Source organism: Hemitrygon akajei, chromosome 12, assembly GCF_048418815.1.
Source record: "Hemitrygon akajei chromosome 12, sHemAka1.3, whole genome shotgun sequence".
Classification (NCBI taxonomy): domain Eukaryota; kingdom Metazoa; phylum Chordata; class Chondrichthyes; order Myliobatiformes; family Dasyatidae; genus Hemitrygon; species Hemitrygon akajei.
Window position 1 is genome coordinate 98,658,826 of NC_133135.1, and position 19,325 is coordinate 98,678,150.

The window sequence follows — 19,325 nt, forward strand, 5'->3', positions numbered from 1 at the left end:
AATTCAGCCAGCTCCATCATAGGCACTAGCCTCCCCAGCATTCAGTACACTTTCAAAAGGCATCATTAACGACCCCCATCACCCAGGACATGCCCTCTTCTCATTGCTACCATAAAAGAGGAGGTACAGAAGCCTGAAGGCACACACTCAACATTTCCCTCTGCCATCAGATTTCTGAAGGACAATGAACCCATGCACACTACCTCACTATCTTTTTGCTCCCCTTTTGCACAATTTGCTTAATTCATTTTTAATATATATACTTCTATATATAATTTTATCTATATAATTTCGTGTTTTTAATTGTTATGTATTGCAATGTACTGCTGCCACAAAACAACAAATTTCATGACATATGCCAGTGATATTAAACCTGATTCTGATGCTGCCAAACAGATTCAAATATTTAGAAGTGAAAATGTTATTAAACATTTTATCTATTAGACTTCATCATACAGAGTGCCCAGAAATGCCTGACCCTACTCACATAGATTCACAGAGTCACAGAACAGCGCAGCCCAAAAACAGGCCCTTCAGCCCATCTAGTGTGTGCCAAGCTATTAACTCTCCTAGTCCTATCAACCTGCACCTGGACCACAAACCCTCCACACCTCACCCATCCATGCACCTATATTGATACCCATCAATATTCTCTTAAATGTTGAAATCATAATTGTGGTCCAACACTTCTGCTAGCAATTCATTCCACACTCTTACCACCCTCTGAGTGAAAAAGTTTCCCCTCATGTTCCCCTTGAACATTTCATCTTTTACCATTAACCCATTATCTTTAATTCTAGTCTCACTGAAACTGAGTGAAAAAAGCCTGCTTGTATTTAACTTATCTATACCTCTCATAATTTTGTATACCTATACCAAATCTCCCCTCATTCTCCTACACTCTAGGGAAAAAAGTCCTAACCTATTCAACCTTTCCCTATAACTCAGCTTCTCAAGTCCTGGCAACATCCTTGTAAATTTTCTCTGCATTCCCTCAATCTTATTGACATCTTTCCTATAGGTAGGCAAACATACTGTACAAATTACTTCAAATTAGGCCTCACCAATGTCTTATACAACTTCAATTTAACATGCCATCCATTGTACTCAACACTTTGTGCTAAAAACTCTCTTTACGATACTATCTACCTGTGACATCACTTTCAAGGAATTATGTATCTATATTCCCAGATCCCTCTGGTCTACTGCACTCCTCAGTGCCCTACTGTTCATTGTATAACTGCTACCTGATTTGTGAGTGCAACACCTCATATACATCTGCATTAACATCCGTTTGTCCTTAACCACCGATCAACCCTAGCTATTTTGTAATCTAACTGAGACTGCATCCAGAATATTGAGTTCAGTTTTGACCACTATATAAAGAAAATGTGCCAATAATCTGGCAAGGATGGAAAGGCTAGAGCGACTAAGCTATAAAGATAGGTTGATTAGGCTGGGACATTCTTCACTGCGCATTGGTGAATGAGGGGTGATCTTACAGAGCTGTATAAAACTATGAGGGGCATGGATAGGGGGAATGTGCATAGTCTTTTTTGCACAGAAAGGAAATCAAGAACCAGATGGCACAGAGCACAATAGCACAAAAACAGACCTTTCAGCACACCTAGTCTATGCCAAACTATATTCTGCCTAGTCCCATTAACATGCACCTGGACCATAGCCCTCCATATTCCACCCAGCCCATCCGGATATACAACCAACTACTCTTAATAGGTTTAGAGTGAGAGAGGAGATTCCATGGAAACCTGAGACCAACCTTTTCATCCAAGAGGGTGGTCATGGAATGAGATGTCAGAGAAAGTTGTTGAGCAGGTACCTTAACAACATTTAAGAAAAGCACTTGGTCTGGTACATGGACAGAAAACATTTAGACAAACTAGGGTCCACCAACCCTTCAGTTAATGGTAATTGGTCCATGCCATAAGAAAGTTTGAGAATCCTGGTTTAGAGGGATGTGGGCCAAGTGTAGGCAAATAAGGCCATCTTTGATAGGAACCTTGGTTAGCATAGGCAAGTGGGCCTGTTTTCATGCTGTATAGTACCATGACCCTAAGGACTATAATCAAACTCCCCATGTAAATTTCACCATTCTTCTCAGACTTCAGCTCAACAACTCAAATGGAAGTTTCTCAAACTCCACATCTGTTTGCTGGTTACTCTCTGACCTCCATCAGTCACATTGCAGCTGCACTTATCATCTTCCTTGTTGGAACTATTTTCTGCAGCCACAAGTGCAGTCTAAATGTCACCTGCTCAAGGCTAGGCAGGAACACAAAATGGGAGGAGAAAGATCCAGTTCTTGTGGTCTATCTGGGAATCAACTAACAGAAGGAATATGAGAAACCAATTTCTGAATCAAGACAAAACCACCACAGTAATAATCTCTGGATTCCTACCTGAGCCATGTGCAAACTGTTAATCAGATCAGAGGGTTCAACTTGTAGGTCAAAGCCTGGTATAGGAAAAATGAGTTTCAATTCATTGGTCACTAGCACTGCTACTGGGAAAGGTACTTATTGGGACAACATTCCACCCAGTTGAATAACTAGGGTTGCAAATAAGATTTTCATATGAATAATGGTGGGCTGGGGATTTTTGGCAAGAAATATTTTTTTTAAGTTGACAATCAGAGACAAAATAATGGTGCAGAATGGTAATAATGAGCATAGAGTGGGAAAAAATTGTAAAACAACAGAAATGAAGTCTGTTTATCTAAATGCTAAATGCCCAGCAAATTTACAAATAAATGGATAAGTTCTAACAGGGACATGGCTGAAAGATTCCAGGATTCTTAATTAATTAACAGGAAAACTGGAAAAGAAAAACAAACAACTTTAAAATAATTGATGAAATAAAGACATTTAAGTGGAGTTTAATGCTAATAAGTGTGAGGTGCTACATTTTGGTAGGAATAATCAAAATAGGACATACAAGGTAAATGGTAGGGCATTGAAGAATGCAGTAGAACACAGTCATCTAGGAATAATGGTGCATAGTTCCCTGAAGGTGGAATCTCATGTGGATAGGGTGGTGAAAAAAGCTTTTGGTATGCTGGCCCTTATAAATCAGAGCATTGAGTTGGGATGTAATGTTAAAATTGTACAAGGCCAAATTTGGAGTAATGTGTATTATAGGAAATTATAGGAAAGATGTCAACAAAATAGAGAGAGTACAGAGGAGATTTACTACAATGATACCTGGGTTTCAGCACCTAAGTTACAGAGAAAGGTTGAACAAGTTAGGTCTTTATTCTTTGGAGCGTAGAAGGTTCGGGGGGACTTGATAGAGGTATTTAAAATTATGAGGGGGATAGATAGAGTTAACATTGCTTTTTCCATTGAGAGTAGGGGAGATTGAAACAAGAAGACATGAGTTCAGAGTTAGAGGGCAAAAGTTTAGGGGTAACACGAGGGGGAATTTCTTTACTCAGAGAGTGGTAGCTATGTAGAGCTTCCAGTAGAAGTGGTAGAGGCAGGTTCGATATTGTCATTTAAAGTAAAATTGGATAGGTATATGGACAGGAAAGGAATGGAGGGTTATGGGCTGAGTGCAGGTCGGTGGGACTAGGTGAGAGTAAGCATTCTGCACGGACTAGAAGGGCCGAGATGGCCTGTTTCCATGCTGTAATTGTTATATAGTTATATGGAATGGTCTATTCTCAGGAAATCAAAAATATTTAATCATTTGGGTGGAGCTAATAAACAGCAAGGGGCAGACTGCATTGGTGAGAGGTGTACATAGGCCTCAAACAGTGGTGCTAATGTAGGGCAGGTATAAATCAGGAAATTCGATGTGAATGTAACAAAGGTAATACAATAAACCATTCGAGACTTGAAACTAAATATAGACTGGGCTAACTAAATTAGCAGTAATAGTGTGGAGGATGAATTAATGGAGTTAGCTTTCTAGATCACTATTTTGAGGAACCAACAAGGGAACAGGCTATTTTAGATTTAGCATTGTACAATAAGAAAGGGTTAAACAATAATCTGGCAGTTAAGGGGTTTCATCAACTGCTTTCTCCCACTGGTCAAGGAGGTTATGTTCCATCACAACCTACAAAAAATCTCGCCTTAACACATGCTTGAAAAATGCAGAGAGCAGCAGTAAACTTGGCTAAACCCTTTGTCTCCATCTACCAAGCAAGACTGGGGGATACCATCTCTAAATTCAGCAGAAGTTAAGCCTCATGAAAACTGTGATCCTAACCTATGGATCTACAGAATCCATCTCAGTAGGGACCAGCAAACAATCTGCTGGAGAAACTCAATGTACTGAGTAGCATCTGTGGGGTGGGGTGGGGGGGGGGGGGGAATCCATAAGACATAGGAGCAGAATTAGGCTATCTGGCCCATCGAGTTGGCTCCACCATTCAATCACAGCTGTTCCTCTTTTTTTTAAATCTCCTCCTCAACTTCAGTTCCGGCCTTCTCCCCATAACCTTTGATGCCATGTCCAATCAAGAACCTATCAATCTCTACCTTAAATACACAGAACAACCTGGCCTCCACAGCTGCATGTGGCAACAAATTCCATAAATTCACTACCCGTTGGCTGAAGAAATTTCTTCACATCTCTGTTTTGAAAGGGCTCTCCTCTATCCTGAGGCTGTGCCCTCTTGTCCTAGACTCTCCCACTATGGAAAACATCCTTTCTACATCTACTCTATTTAGGCCTTTCAACATTTGAAAGGTTTAAGTGAGATTCCCTCCCCCAATCCTACTGAATTCCAGCAAGTACAGACCCAGAGCCATCAAATGCTCTTCATATAACTCTTTCATTCCTGGAATCATCCTTGTGAACCTCCTCTGGACCCCCTCCAATGCCAGCACATCTTTTCTAAGATAAGGGGCCCAAAACTGTTCATAATACTCAAGGTGAGGCCTCACCAGTGCCTTATAAAGCCTCAGCATCACATCCTTGCTTTTGTATTCTAGACCTCTTGAAATGAATACTAACATGGCATTTGCCCTCCTCACCTCCGACTCAACCTGCAAATTAACCTTTAGGGTGTTCTGCACAAGGACTCCCAAGTCCCTCTGCATCTCAGATTCCTGGATTTATTTCCACCACCAAAGTGCATGACTATGCATTTTCCAACATAGCAGGTCTGCTGACTGACATTTTTAATCTCTCCCTCTCCCAGCATAGAGTGCCCTCCTGCTTCAAGTTATCCACCATTGTCCCTGTAACAAAAAAGACCAAGGTAACATGCCTGAAAGACTAGCATCCTGTCGCACTCACCTCAATAATAAGCTTTCAGAGCCTGGTCAAGGATTACATCTGCAGTTTGCTACCACCCAAACTGGACCCCCTACAATTTGCCTACCAACACAACCAATCGACAGACGACACAATAGCCACTGCTCTACATACCGTCCTTACACATCTGGAGAAGAAGGATGCTTAGGTGAAAATGTTGTTCTTGGACTACAGTTCAGCATTCAATACCATAATTCCATCCAGGCTCGACAAGAACTTAGAGACCTTGGCCTAGACCTTGCCTTGTGCACCTGGATCCTGGACTTCCTGTCAGATTGCCAGCTGGTGATAAGAGTGGACTCCCTGACCTCCACCCCTCTGACTCTCAACACAGGAGCCACTCGGGGCTGTGTACTAAGTCCCCTCCTTTACTCCGTGTATACCCATGACTGTGTCGCCACCCACAGCCCTAATCTGCTAATTAAATTTGCCAACAACACTACATTGCTTGGCTGAATCTCAAATGATAATGAGGTGGCCTATAGGGAAGAAGTCATTTCTGTTACACAGTGGTGTCAGGAAAACAACCTCTTCCTCAATGTCGCAAAAACAAAGGAGCTGGTTGTGAATTCCAGGAGATGGGCTATTGACATCAATGGATCTGGGGTTGAGAGGATAAACAGCGTTAAGTTCCTCGGCATCCACATCTCTGAGGACCTCACATGGTCTGTGCACATCAGCTGTGTGGTGAAAAAGGCACAACAGCGCCTCTTTCACCTCAGACGATTGATGAAGTTTGGTATGGCCTCCCAAATCCTAAGAACTTTCTACAGGGACACAAATGAGAGCATCTTGACTGGCTGCATCACTGCCTGATATGGAAACTGTACCTCCCTTAATCGCAGGATCCTGCTGAGAGTGATGCCGACAGCCCAGTGCATCTGTAGTTGTGAGCTTCCCATGATTCAGGACATTTATAAAGACAAAGGTCCCGTAGGATCTTTGGGAACCCGAGTCACCCCAATCACAATCTATTCCAGCTGCTACCATCTGAGAAACAGTACCACAGCATAAAAGCCAGGACCAACAGACTCAGGGACAGCTTCTTCCACCAGGCCATCAGAATGCTTAACTCTCGCTGATTTGAGTGTATTTCTATGTTACATTGACTGTTCTATTTATTGCAAATTACCATAAATTGCACATTGCACATTTAGATGGAGACTCATCGTAAAGATTTTTACTCATGTATGTCAAGAAAGAAATAAAATAAATTCAATTCATTGTATTTCATTTGCCTCTTTCTTGCCCATTCTCCTAATCTAAGTCCCTCTATATCCTAACTGTTTCCTCAACACTACCTGCCCCTCCACCAATCTTTGTATCATCTGCAAACTTGGCAAGAAAGCCATCGATTCCATCATCTACATCATTTATATACATCATAAAAAGAAGTGGTCCCAACACCAACCCCTGCGGAACACCACAAGTCACCGTCAGCCAGCCAGAAAAGGATCTTTTTATTCCCACTCACTGCTTCCTATCAATCAGCTAATGCTCTAACCGTGTTAGTAACTTTCATGTAATTCCAAGGGCTCTTAACTTGGTAAGCAGCCTCATGTGTGGCACCTTGTCGAAGGCCTTCTGAAAGTCCAGATATACAACATCCACCATATCCCCTTTATCTATCCTACTTGTAATCTCCTCAAAGAATTCCAACAGGTTCATCAGGCAGGATTTTCCCTGAAGGACACCATGCTGATTTTGTACTACCTTGTCCTGTGTCACGAAGTACTCCATCACTTCATCCTTAACAATTGACTCCAGGATCTTCCCAACCACTGAGGACAGGCCAACTGGTCTATAATTTCCTTTAAGAAATCTCCTTTCTTAAGGAGTGCAGTAACATTTGCAATTTTCCAGTACTCTAGCACCATGCCAGAGTCCAATGATCTTTGCAAAATCATTTCTAATGCCACCACAACCTCTAACACTACTTCTTTCAGAACCCTAGGGTGCAGTTTCTCTGGTCTGGGTGACTTATGTACCTTTAGGTCTTTCAGCTTTTTAAGCACCTTCTCTCTTGTAACAGTAACTGCACTCACTTCTCTTCCTTCACACACTACAACATCAGACATATAGCTAGTGTCTTCCACAGTGAAGACTAATGCAAAATACTCATTTAGTTCATCAGCCACCTCCTTGTGCCCCGTTATTTCTCCTGCCTCATTATCTAGCAGTCCTATGTCCAGTCTCATTTCTGTACAGGTGCTGTCTGTAGGTTTTTAAAAACTTCCTAATCCTCTATCTTCCAACTAATTTTTGCTTTGTTTTATACCCTCTTACAATAGCTTTGACTTCCCTTGTCAGCCACAGTTATACTATTTTACCATTTGAGTATTTCTTCATGTTTAGAATACACATGTCCTGCATCTTTCTCATTTTCCCAGAAACGCACACCATTGCTGCTCTGCTGACATCCCTGCCAGCAGCTCCTTCCAATTTACTTTGGCCAACTCCTCTCTCATACCACTGTAATTTCCCTGACTCCACTGAAATACTGCTGCATCAGACTTTACTTTCTCCCTATCAAATTTCAAGTTAAACACAATCATATTGTGATCACTGGTTCCCAAGGGTTCTTTTACCTTAAACTCCCTAATCGCCTCCAATTCATTACATAACACCCAATCCAGTATAGCTGATCCCCTAATGGGCTCAACAACAAATTGCTCTAAAGAGCTATCTCTTAGGCATTCAACAAACTCACTCTCTTGAGATCCATTACAACCCGATTTTCCCTTAATGCATGTTAAAATCTCCATGACTACCATAACATTGCCCTTTTGACTCGCCTTTTCTATTTCCTGTTGTAACCTGTGGTCCACCTCCCAGCCTCTGTTGGGAGGCCCGTAAATAACTGCCATAAACATCCTTTTACCCTCACAGTTTCGTAACTCAACCCACAAGGATCTAACATCTTTCGATCCTATGTCACATCTTTCTATGGATTTGATGCCATTCTTTACCAGTGGAGCCACACCACCCTCCTCTGCCTACCTTCCTATCCCTCTGATATACAGTGGCATGCAAAAGTTTGGGCACCCCTGGTCAAAATTTCTGTTACTGTGAATAGCTAAGCAAGTAAAAGATAACCTGATTTCCAAAAGGCATAAAGTTAAAGATGACACATTTCTTTAATATTTTAAGCAAGATTACTTTTTTATTTTCATCTTTTACAGTTTCAAAATAACAAAAAAGGAAAAGGGCCGGAAGCAAAGGTTTGGGCACCCTGCATGGTCAGTACTTAGGCAGTACCCTTTGGCAGGTATCACAGCTTGTAAATGCTTTCTGTAGCCAGATAAGAGACTTTCAATTTTTGTTTGGGGGATTTCCCCCCATTCTTTCTTGCAAAAGGCTTCTAGTTCTGTGAGACTCTTGGGCCGTCTTGCATGCACTGCTCTTTTGAGGTCTATCCATAGATTTTCGATGATGTTTAGGTTGGAGGATGTGAGGGCCATGGCAAAACCTTCAGCTTGCGCCTCTTGAAGTAGTCCATTATGAATTTTGAGGTGTGTTTAGGATCATTATCCTGTTATAAAAGCCACCCTCTTTTCATCTTCACTTTTTTTTACAGATGGTGTGATGTTTGCTTCAGGAATTTACTGGTATTTAATGGTATTCATTCTTTCCTCTACCAGTGAAATGTTCTCCGTACCACTGGCTGCAACACAAGCCCAAAGCATGATCGATCCACCCCCATGCTTAACAGTTGGAGAGATGTCCTTTTCATGAAATTCTGCACCCCTTTTTCTCCAAACATACTTTTGCTCAGTGCAGCCAAAAAATTCTATTTTAACTTCATCAGTCCACAGAACTTGTTTCCAAAATGCATCAGGCTCGTTTAGATGTTCCTTTGCAAACTTCTGACGCTGAATTTTGAGGTGAGGATGCAGGGAAGGTTTTCTTCTGATGACTCCTCCATGAAGGTCATATTTGTGCAGGTGTCGCTGCACAGTAGAACAGTGCACCACCACTCCTGAGTCTGCTAAATTTTCCTGAAGGGCTTTTGCAGTCAAACGGGGGTTTTTATTTGCCTTTCTAGCAATCCTACGAGCAGTTCTCTGGGAAAGTTTCCTTGGTCTTCCAGACCTCAACTTGACCTCCATCACTCCTGTTAACTGCTATTTTTAATTACATTATGAACTGAGGAAACGGCTACCTGAGAACGCTTTGCTATCTTCTTATAGCCTTCTCATGCTTTATTTTAATTTTCAGAGTGTTAGGCAGCTGCTTAGAGAAGCCCATGGCTGCTGATTGCTATGGACAATGTTTGAGGAGTCAGGGTATTTATAAAGCTTTGAAATTTGCATCACCTGGCCTTTCCTAACGATGACTGTGAACTAGCCATAGCTCTAACAAGCTAATTAAGGTCTGAGACCTTGGTAAAAGTTATCTGAGAGGTTAAATCTCTTGGGGCGCCAAAACTTTTGCACGGTGCTCCTTTCCTTTTTTCACTCTAAAATTGTACAAAACAAAAATAATACCTAATATTGCTTAAAATATTGAAAAGAATGTTTCATCTTTAACTTTATGGCTTTTGGAGATCAATTCATCTTCTACTCACTTAACTATTCACAGTAACAGAAATTTTGACCAGGGGTGCCCAAACTTTTGCATGCCACTGTAATGTGTAACCTTGGACATTAAGCTCCCAACTACAACCATACTTCAGCCACAATTCAGTGATGGCCACAACATCATACCTGGCAATCTGTAATACAGTATTGCAACACGATCATCACCTTATTTCTTAAACTATGCGCATTTAGATACAACACCTTGAGTACCGTATTTGCTATCCTTTCTGATTCTGCATCCCTAATGATTTGATACTCAGCCTGTTGGCTGCAACAAAGTCCCATCACCTGCCTGCCGTTCCTGACTATCTGACTGCATGCTATCTTTACTTTTTTTTACCATCCTGTCCTGAGTCCCTTCACTCTGGTTCTCACTCCTCTGCCAAGTTAGTTTAAACCCTCCCTTACTCTAACAAACCTGCCCACGAGAACATTGGTCCCCTTGAGTTCAGGTGCAAACCGTCACTTTTGAAAAGGTCATACCTTCCTCAGAACAGATACCAATTATCCAAGAACCTGAAGCCCTGCCCCCTGCACCAGTTTCTCAGCCACGCATCTCTGCCAAATCATCCTGTTTCTACCCTCACAGGCTCGTGGCACAGACAGCAATCCAACAATTACTACACTGGAGGTCCTGCTTCTCAGCTTTCTGCCTAGCTCTCTAAATTCTCTTTTCAGGACCCCATTGCTTTTTCTTACTATGTCACTGGTACCAACATGTACCAACACATCTGGTTGTTCCCCCACCCTCTCCAATATGTTGTGGGCGTGGTCTGAGACATCCCTGACCCTGGCACCTGGAAGGTAACATACAATCTGGGTGACCTGTTCATGTTCGCAAAATCTCCTGTCTATTCCCCTTCTCTATCGAGTCCCCTATCACTACCGCTCCCTTCTTCTCTCTCTTTCTCTTCTGCACCACGGACCCGTGCTTGGTGCCTGAGCAGGTTACCAAAGAATTGTTAACATTTTAGGTGGAAACCCTTTGTCAGGAGTCAACTTGTTTCTTTGTTCCAGATTCAAGACTGTCTCTGTCAAGACTGGTGTCAAACAAGGCTACACCAATGGCCTAACACTTCCTTCAGTCATTCTTACTACAACCTGCACCACTCCATCTGACGTCACACAAACACAGTGGCCTAGCAGGGGATGCTTGTGTATATGCAGACACCAAGCTTCAGGTCAGCATCAAAACAAGCCCTTCAGAAGCAGAGGTCCATGCCTACCAAGATTCCCATCTTTGCACATGTTGAGCCCATATCCCTCTCAAGCTTTCCTGTATATGTACCTGTCCGAGTGTTTCTTTTAAATGTGGTTATTGTACTTACTTAAACCACTTCCTCAAATACTGAGTATTTCAAGCATTTGCTGCTCACTCAAGAGACTGAAACTTTACATTATAGCACTACATTAAGCGAGCTTGCATACACCCATCTTGGCATCCCCTCTTATCATGGATGTTCACCTTCCAGAACCTGAGAGGCTTATTTCTAAGCTCTTGCACAACAACATAACCCTTTCAAAGGGTCAGAGCTGTTGGTGATAAAGTTGAACTTGCAACAAATATTCTTCGCTCAGCTTTTTGTTGTAAACAAGAACCAGAGCCAGTTCTTAATGTAAATTGCAAGCAGCCATCAGTTTGAAATTGGAGTCACTGCTTTGCAAAGTAACTTCTTGTCTCCATTAGCCAAACACAAGACAAAGTGTTATGTCACGAATCACGTCAAGCATTGTTACAAGTTGGGCCGTTTGTGTACTCAGAAGGCCATCCTCACAATGTTAGTTGTGGATTTTTAGGATCTCTGCAATCAGAAGCTTTTAAATCCATCTGTGCGAGTTACTTTGTTCCAGCAAAGGTATCTGGAACATATGCAGATGATGTCATCGAGTAGAAAATAGTATAAATATGAAGAGCATTAGGAATTAGGAATGACAAGGAGAATGACAGAAATATAGGGTTGAATAAAGAAGAACTAGAATTCAATATTCAACCTTTGGTTTCTGTCCGACGACTCGCTCATCTGCAATTTGGTATGATTTCTAGTTCATAAGAATTGTACTTGTTTGGAAATCCTTTGTAGTTTGTAAATCTTTTGTAATTCAGAAATCTTTTATAAATCCCCTGTGAGTGCTAAATGTGTATTAAGAACTATTTGTCTAAATTTAACTGTATAATTTAAGATAAAGTAAACTGTCTTTAAGCTACTTTGATAGCTTTGATACTTTGGTTGGGGTGGGTGGAGGCACCACAAGCAGTGGGTATTGACAGATAAACCTTGCTGCATTGGATAGACCGGGAAGTACGTTAATCTTTGAAGAGTAGATGGATTCAGTGTAAACCTCCTATGGTGATATCTAAATCAGATAGGGCTTAGAGTCTTTTTTTAGTTTAGGGCTTTGTGGACAGGGAGCCCAATACAATCACAGCTCTAGAAACCCTTGCATGCTTTCCACGTACCCATATTGACAAACAGGTAATAGCCACATGTATAGGGTAGAGACAAAGCCCAGTACAATCTGACACATCAGAAGCACTGAGCCCAATCTGTTGAGCAACTCCAGCAATGGACAGATACAAATTTATTCCAGTTATAGAATCAGTTATAAAATGCAGAGAGACTTCTGGTGTTACCTTATGTTCAATTACATTTACAGTATGTAATGTATGCTTGTCAGGATTATACAATACCATCCGGTTACTGCAGGAAGCTAATATTCATGGCATTTATGCCCAAAACAATAAATCTGAACTTGTCCATAGAGACCAAGGTGTCTTTCTAAGCTGGTCCCAATTTTCCTGCCTTTGCCCATTTATGCAACTGTATACTTCCTCTGGCAGCATGTTCCATATACCCACCAACCTCAGTGTGAAAAGGTTGCCCCTCATATCCCCTTTAAATCTTTCCCCTCTCACTTTAAACCTATGCCCTCTGGGTTTAGACTTCACTACCCTGAAAAAACTGCGACCTTTCACCTTTTCTATGTCTGTCATGATCTTATAAACCGTCCATGAGGTCACCGCCCATCCCCTTCACTCCAAGGAAAACCAGACCCAGCCTATCTGCATTTCTCCGCATAACTACAGCCCACCATTCCAGGCGACAGCAGTGAATCACGCCTGCACTCTAATACTAGCACGACTAGAATAGTACGCAATGCTACAAGTGCAGTCTAACCAATGTTTTTGGACAGCTGCAACATTACATCAGAATTCTTATGCTCAGTACCTTGGCCTACGAAGGCAGGCATACCAAATGGCTTTTCACTCCCATGGCACCTGTGTTGCAACTCTCATTCAGCTGCACACTTGCATGCCAAAGTGTAAGATTAGAACCAAAGAGATAATGCTAAAATTTACAGGGCGGACAAATTCATACTAAATTCTACTCAAGTAGCAAGCTACAGGCAGAGCACAGCAGGTTGCAGTATTTTTTTCAGGAAATGAACAGAGTCTATCTAGCACATGAACAAATTAGGAGCATGTATACAAATTAGCTGCAATGTACCAATAAATTATAGCCACAATTGAGAAAAAAGCCCTCTAAAACAAAGTCTTACATTTCATGCAAGGCAGAGCCAATTATCAAGAGCCAATTATATCACTACGCAATGGACAGGGAAGAGGCCAGCAGAGCAGCAAGCTAGAAGCACACACACAGAATGGAGACAAAGCCCATTGTAATAGTCAATTATCACGATCCACGCAGGTAAGTGATATTACCACTCTCAACCATTATGCCAACATTTCACAGCAGGAATAGAACCCAGTGATGTAATTTATTACTATGCTACAAAGTAGGCACACATATCTAAAGAGAAAGAATTATCATTTCCATATACACAGGTCCAGAGCTAAGCCAAATATATAATCAGACCACATGTATGTTAATGGAAATAAGCTCCTAGATAATAATAGACTGTTATGGAGTGATCATTTCATGATCACAGGAGGGAATGAGAATGTGGAGAGGGTAGGGGGTACGTGTAGAAGGGGGGAAGAGGGGTAAGTGTAGCAAAATATGTAGACAGGACCAGGGAGAGAATACGTCATTGGGGAAGTGTAGGAGGACAAAGAACAGGTAACTAAAATAGGATGCCAGACCTATGTGGAAACCACAAGCAAAGAGGTACCTTGCCACCGCAAGACAATGCGTTTGGCAAAGTATCTGAGCTATATACCTATTTTGAGTGTTTTGCTTGCGTCTATACTTATTCCAAGTACTTCGCTTGCGTCTATGCTCATTCCGAGTATTTTGCGTGCTTTACTATGCAATAGCCAATCAATCTATGAATTTGAATCGGTAACCATATTTGCGAATGTAGTGCCCCGTTTTTGGGTATAAGTATGACCTCTGTGAACCGACAAATTACGGTAGGAGTTGGCTACCTTACGCCCGAAGTGCGTGGGGCTGCGAACTCCTCTCTGAATAAAAACCGCTTCAGAGGTAATTTCGTGTCTCTGGTGTTTTTTCCTCAACTGAGCAGGTTAATAATTTCAGGTTAACAATGGTATTGCATATAATAAGATATGCATGTATTCAGACTTACAACAGGCATGGACAGAGTTGCACTGTAACAACAACATTACCTTTCACAGGCTCAGGTCACTCAAACTGCTTTACAGACTACGAAGTACTTCTGAAGTGGAATAATTATTGCTACGTAGGAAATACAGCAACCCACTGAACAAATCAAAAATTCACATCACAGCAATATGATTATGATAGCATACGAGCTTGTATAATCCACAGAGGGATAAACAACTATGGGCATATCTTTGTTCATTTACTTGATGCAAGGGACCATTTAAAGAACTGCAGTATTCACTAGGTACACTGAGGCGACAGGTTTGATTTTTGTGCTTGGGCTTCCAGCGTGAAACTTAAAACAAAACCACCTGACTTTGATGCAGGATGACGATCAATAAAACCAAAGACGGTAAAGCCATCAGTATATTATAGCTGTGTGCAAAGGAGAGGAAAAGAATCATAATATTGGACAGCACAGAAACCAGCCCTTTGGCCCCACCATGTACATAGCGACATTACCGTCTGTGTACTCTTTTCCCATTTGAACTGTACGCTTTGGTCGTTAAACACTGTTATTGTATTTGATTCCATCACCGCTTCAGACACCGCATTCCAGATATCCCCTTTAAAACTTTTTATCTCATCTTAAACCTATGGTCTCTTGTTTTTGATGTCACTACCATGTCCCTATCTAAGCTTATCATCGTAACCCCCAGCCTCCTTTGTTCCAGGGAAAATAAGACCAGCCATCAGACCATACGACAAAGAAGCAACATTAGGCTACTCAGCACATCAAGTCTGTTCCACCATTTCATCATGGCTGGTTTATTATCCCTCTAAACACTGTTCTCCAGCCTTCTTCCCACTCCCTTGAGACCCTTACTAATCAAGAAACTATCAACCTCTGCTTTAAGTATGCCCAATAACTTGCCATAATAGCCATCTAAGGCAACGAAATCCACAAATTCACCACCCTCTGGCTAAAGAAGTTCCTCCTCAGCTCTGTGCTAAAGGGATGTCCTTATATTCTGAGGCTATGCCCTCTGGTTCTCGACTGTCCCACTGTCGGAAACATCTTCTCCACATCCAGTCTCTCTGGGCCTTTCAATATTAGATAGGTTTCAAAGAGAATCCCCTTCATTGTTCCAAATTTTCGGGGGGGGGGGGGGGGTATAGGTCCAGAGCATCAAATGCTCTTCATAAGTTAATCCTTTCATTCTTGGGATCATTCTTGCAAGCCTCCTCTGTACCTTCTCCAATGTTAGCACATTCTTTCTTAGAAAAGGGGGGCACAGCATTACATTCTTGTTTTTTATATTCTAGTCCTTCAAAATGAATGCTACATTGTATTTGCCTTCCTTACCACAGACTCAACCTGTAGATTAACCTTAATGAAATACTGCACAAGGATTTCCAATTCCTTATGTGCCTCTGATTTCTGATTTTTCTCTCCATTTAGAAAATACTCTATGTCTTTATTCCTTCTACCAAAGTATATGACTCCCTGCTTCCTCAATACTACCTGCACCCCTACCTATCTTTGTCTTGTCCACAAACTTGGCCAGAAGCCTACCAATCCTGAATCTAAATCATTGACACATAATGTGAAAAAAAGCTGTCCCAACTCAGACCCTTGTGGTACACCACTAGTCACCAGCAGCCAACCAAAAAAGGCCCTCTCTTTGTCAGTCAGCAAATGGCCTATCCATGCTAGTACTTTCCTGTAATACCATGCTGTTAAAGGCTCTTAACTTGTTAAACAGTCTCATGTGCAACACCTTGTCAAAGGCCTTCTGAAAATCCAAGTACACAACTTCCACTGATTCTCCTTTGTCTATCCTGCTTGTTATTTCTTCAAATAATTCCAACAGATTTATCAGGCAAAATTTTCCCTTAAGGAAACCATGCTGACTTTGGCCTATTTTATCACATGCTTCCAACTACCCAGAAACCAGATCCTTAATAATTGACTCCAACATCTTCTCAACCACTGAGATCAGACTAACTGCCCTATAATTTCCTTCCTTCTGCCTCTCTCCCTTCTGAAGACTGCAGTGACATTTGCAATTTTTCAGTCCTCTGGAACAACGCCAGAATATATTGATTCTTGAAACATCATTACTAATGTCTCAACAATCTTTTCAGCCACCTATTTCAGAACCCTGGGGTGTAGACCATCTCGTCCAAGTGACTTATCTACCTTCAGACCTTTCAGTATCCGAAGCATCTTCGTCCAAGTAATAGCAACTTCACTCACTTTTGCTCTCTGACACTCTCAAACTTTCAGCATACTGTTAGCACCTTTCACAGTGAAGAATGATGCAAAATACTTATTCAGTGCATCTGACACTTCTTTGTTTCCCATTACTACCTTTCCAGCATCATTTTCCAGTGGACCGATATCGACTCTCGCCTCTCTTTTACGCTTTATATATTTGAAAAATTTCTGGCTAGCTTATCTTCATATTCTCCATCTTTTCCCTATTTATGACATTTTAGTTGCCTTCTGTTGTTTTTTAAAGGCTTCCCAATCCTCTAACTTCCCACTAACTTTTGCTCTATTATACGCCCTCTCTGCCTTTTATGTTGGTTTTGACTTTCTTATAAACCATGGTTACATCATCCTTCCTTTGAAAAACTACTTCTTTGGGATGTATCTATCCTGCACCTTCTGAATTGCTCCCAGAAAAACTATCCATTGCTGCTCTGCCATTATCCCTGCTAGTGCCCTCTTTCAATCAACTTTGGCCAGTTCCTCTCTCGTGCCTCTGTAACTCCCATTAATCCACTGTAATACTGATATGTCTGATTATTCTATCACGTTATGATCACTTCCCTCCCAATGGGTTCCTTTATCTTAAGTTCTGTTCTGGTTCATTACACAACACTCAATTTAGAATAGCTAAGTGGGCTTCACCACGATCTGCTCTAAAAAGCCATCTTGTCAGCATTCTACAAATTCCCCCCGCTTACGATCCAGCACCAACCTGATTTTCCCAATCTATTTGTGTATTGAAATCCCCAAAAACTATTGAAACAGTGTCCTTTTGACAAGCCTTTTCTAATTACCATTGTAATTTGTAGCCCACATCCTGGTTATTGTTCTGAGACTGTATATAAATCCCGTCAGGATCTTCTTAGCCTTGCAGTTTCTTAGCTCTACCCACGATTCTACACTTCCAATCCAATGTCACCTCTTTCTAAGAATACGATTTCATTTTTTTTTACCAAAAGAGCCACCTCAGCCCCTGTCCTTTCAATACAATGTGTATCCTTGGCTGTTAAACTCCCAGCTATAACCTTCTCTCAGCCGTGACTCAGTAATGCCCACAATGTCATACCTGGCAATCTCTAACTGTGCTACATGCTCAACTACCTTCTCCTGTATGCTGTGTGCATTAAAATATAGCACCTTCAGTCCTATATTTCATCACCTTTGTGAATTTGTCCCCCTTTTACATTGCAACTCATCCCACTGACTGTAATTTTGCCCTATCATCAGCCTCTCTTTGCCAGAAGTCTTACTACATACTGCCTCTGCGTGTAAACCAACTACCCTGTTATCAGCACTATCACTCCGGTTCCCATTCCTTGCCAAATTAGTTTAAACCCTCCAGAACAGCTCTACCAAACTGGCCCGCAAGGATATTAGTCCACTGGGTTCAGGTGTAACCCATCACTTTTGTATAGGTCCCAAGAAGAGTTCACAATGACGCAGAAATGTGAACTCCTGCTCCCTGCCATGCATTCACCCTCCAAATCATCCTATTCTTATTTTCACTGGCACGAACACAGGCAGCTTTTGTGCCATCCACAAGCTTATCATACGTCTTACATTCACATGCAAGCCATTAATGTACATATATCACAAAGAGCAATGAGGCCAGCAATGACTGGTGTGGTACACCACTAGTTTCTAGACTTGTACCACTGCCCTCCCACTCCTTTTACCAAGCCAATTTTGGATCCAATAAGCCAAGTTGCATTGGAATCTCCTGGACCAACCTAAAATGCAGATCTTGTCAATTGCCTTAAGAAGACAACATTTGCCACCCTGCCCTCATCAATAAAAGGACTGCATTAAATTAGCAAGACAGAACTTTCCCTACACAAAGCCATGCTTGTTATCCTAAATAGTCCCTACCTTTTCAAGTGCACACAATCCTGTCTCTTAAAATTTTCTCCATTAATTTCCCTGTCACTGATGTAAAACCAGCCTATAATTACCCAGCTTATCCTTGCAGCTCTTCTTAAATAAAGGAACAACATTGGCCATCCCCCAGTCCAAGACTCTAAACATCTCATGTTCACTTGAGATTACTCTGTCAGTGAATCTTGGAAGACATCATGTCTTTTACCCTCAGAACATCTAGGAGGAAAGAGTGGTTGAATGTCGAAGGCCATCAGGGTGAATATTCCAGAATTTGGGGCTTGGCATTTCTGCCATTTGCCGGCTGATGGGGTAGTGACATCTGCACTGGACTTCAAGGCAAGTGGTCTGGGGTTCGAATCTGGCCAGCTCCTTCCACGCTTTCCATCCATGCTGGGTTAAGATCAAGCTAACAACTCGGCCTCGTAAAAAAAGACAAAAATGCTAAAGAAACAGCGAGGCTGCCGCCCGATGCACCACAAAGTGCAGAAAAGGAACAACAACAACTATCAGTAATGGAGCAATTGAAATCCAGAATGTGCAGGTTTGGAGAGCTATATAAACATTCATAGAAACAGGCCATTTGGCCCACCTTGCCCATACTGACCAGTCGGCACCCATTTTTCAGGACCTGACCCATAACCATCCATGCCAAAACTAGTCAAGTGTTCATCTAGACAGTTTTCAAATGCTGTCAGTGACTCTGCTTCCACTACTCTCTCAGACATTGCAGATCCACGTAACTGTCTGGGTGAAAAAGGTCCCCCTCTGATTACAGGA

General features: G+C 41.8%; 1 protein-coding gene across 1 annotated transcript in view; it reads right to left on the reverse strand.

The window, feature by feature from the left end:
* The window catches only part of LOC140737314 (probable voltage-dependent R-type calcium channel subunit alpha-1E), a 619,860-nt gene that overhangs the window by 566,857 nt on the left and 33,678 nt on the right, over positions 1-19,325 (reverse strand).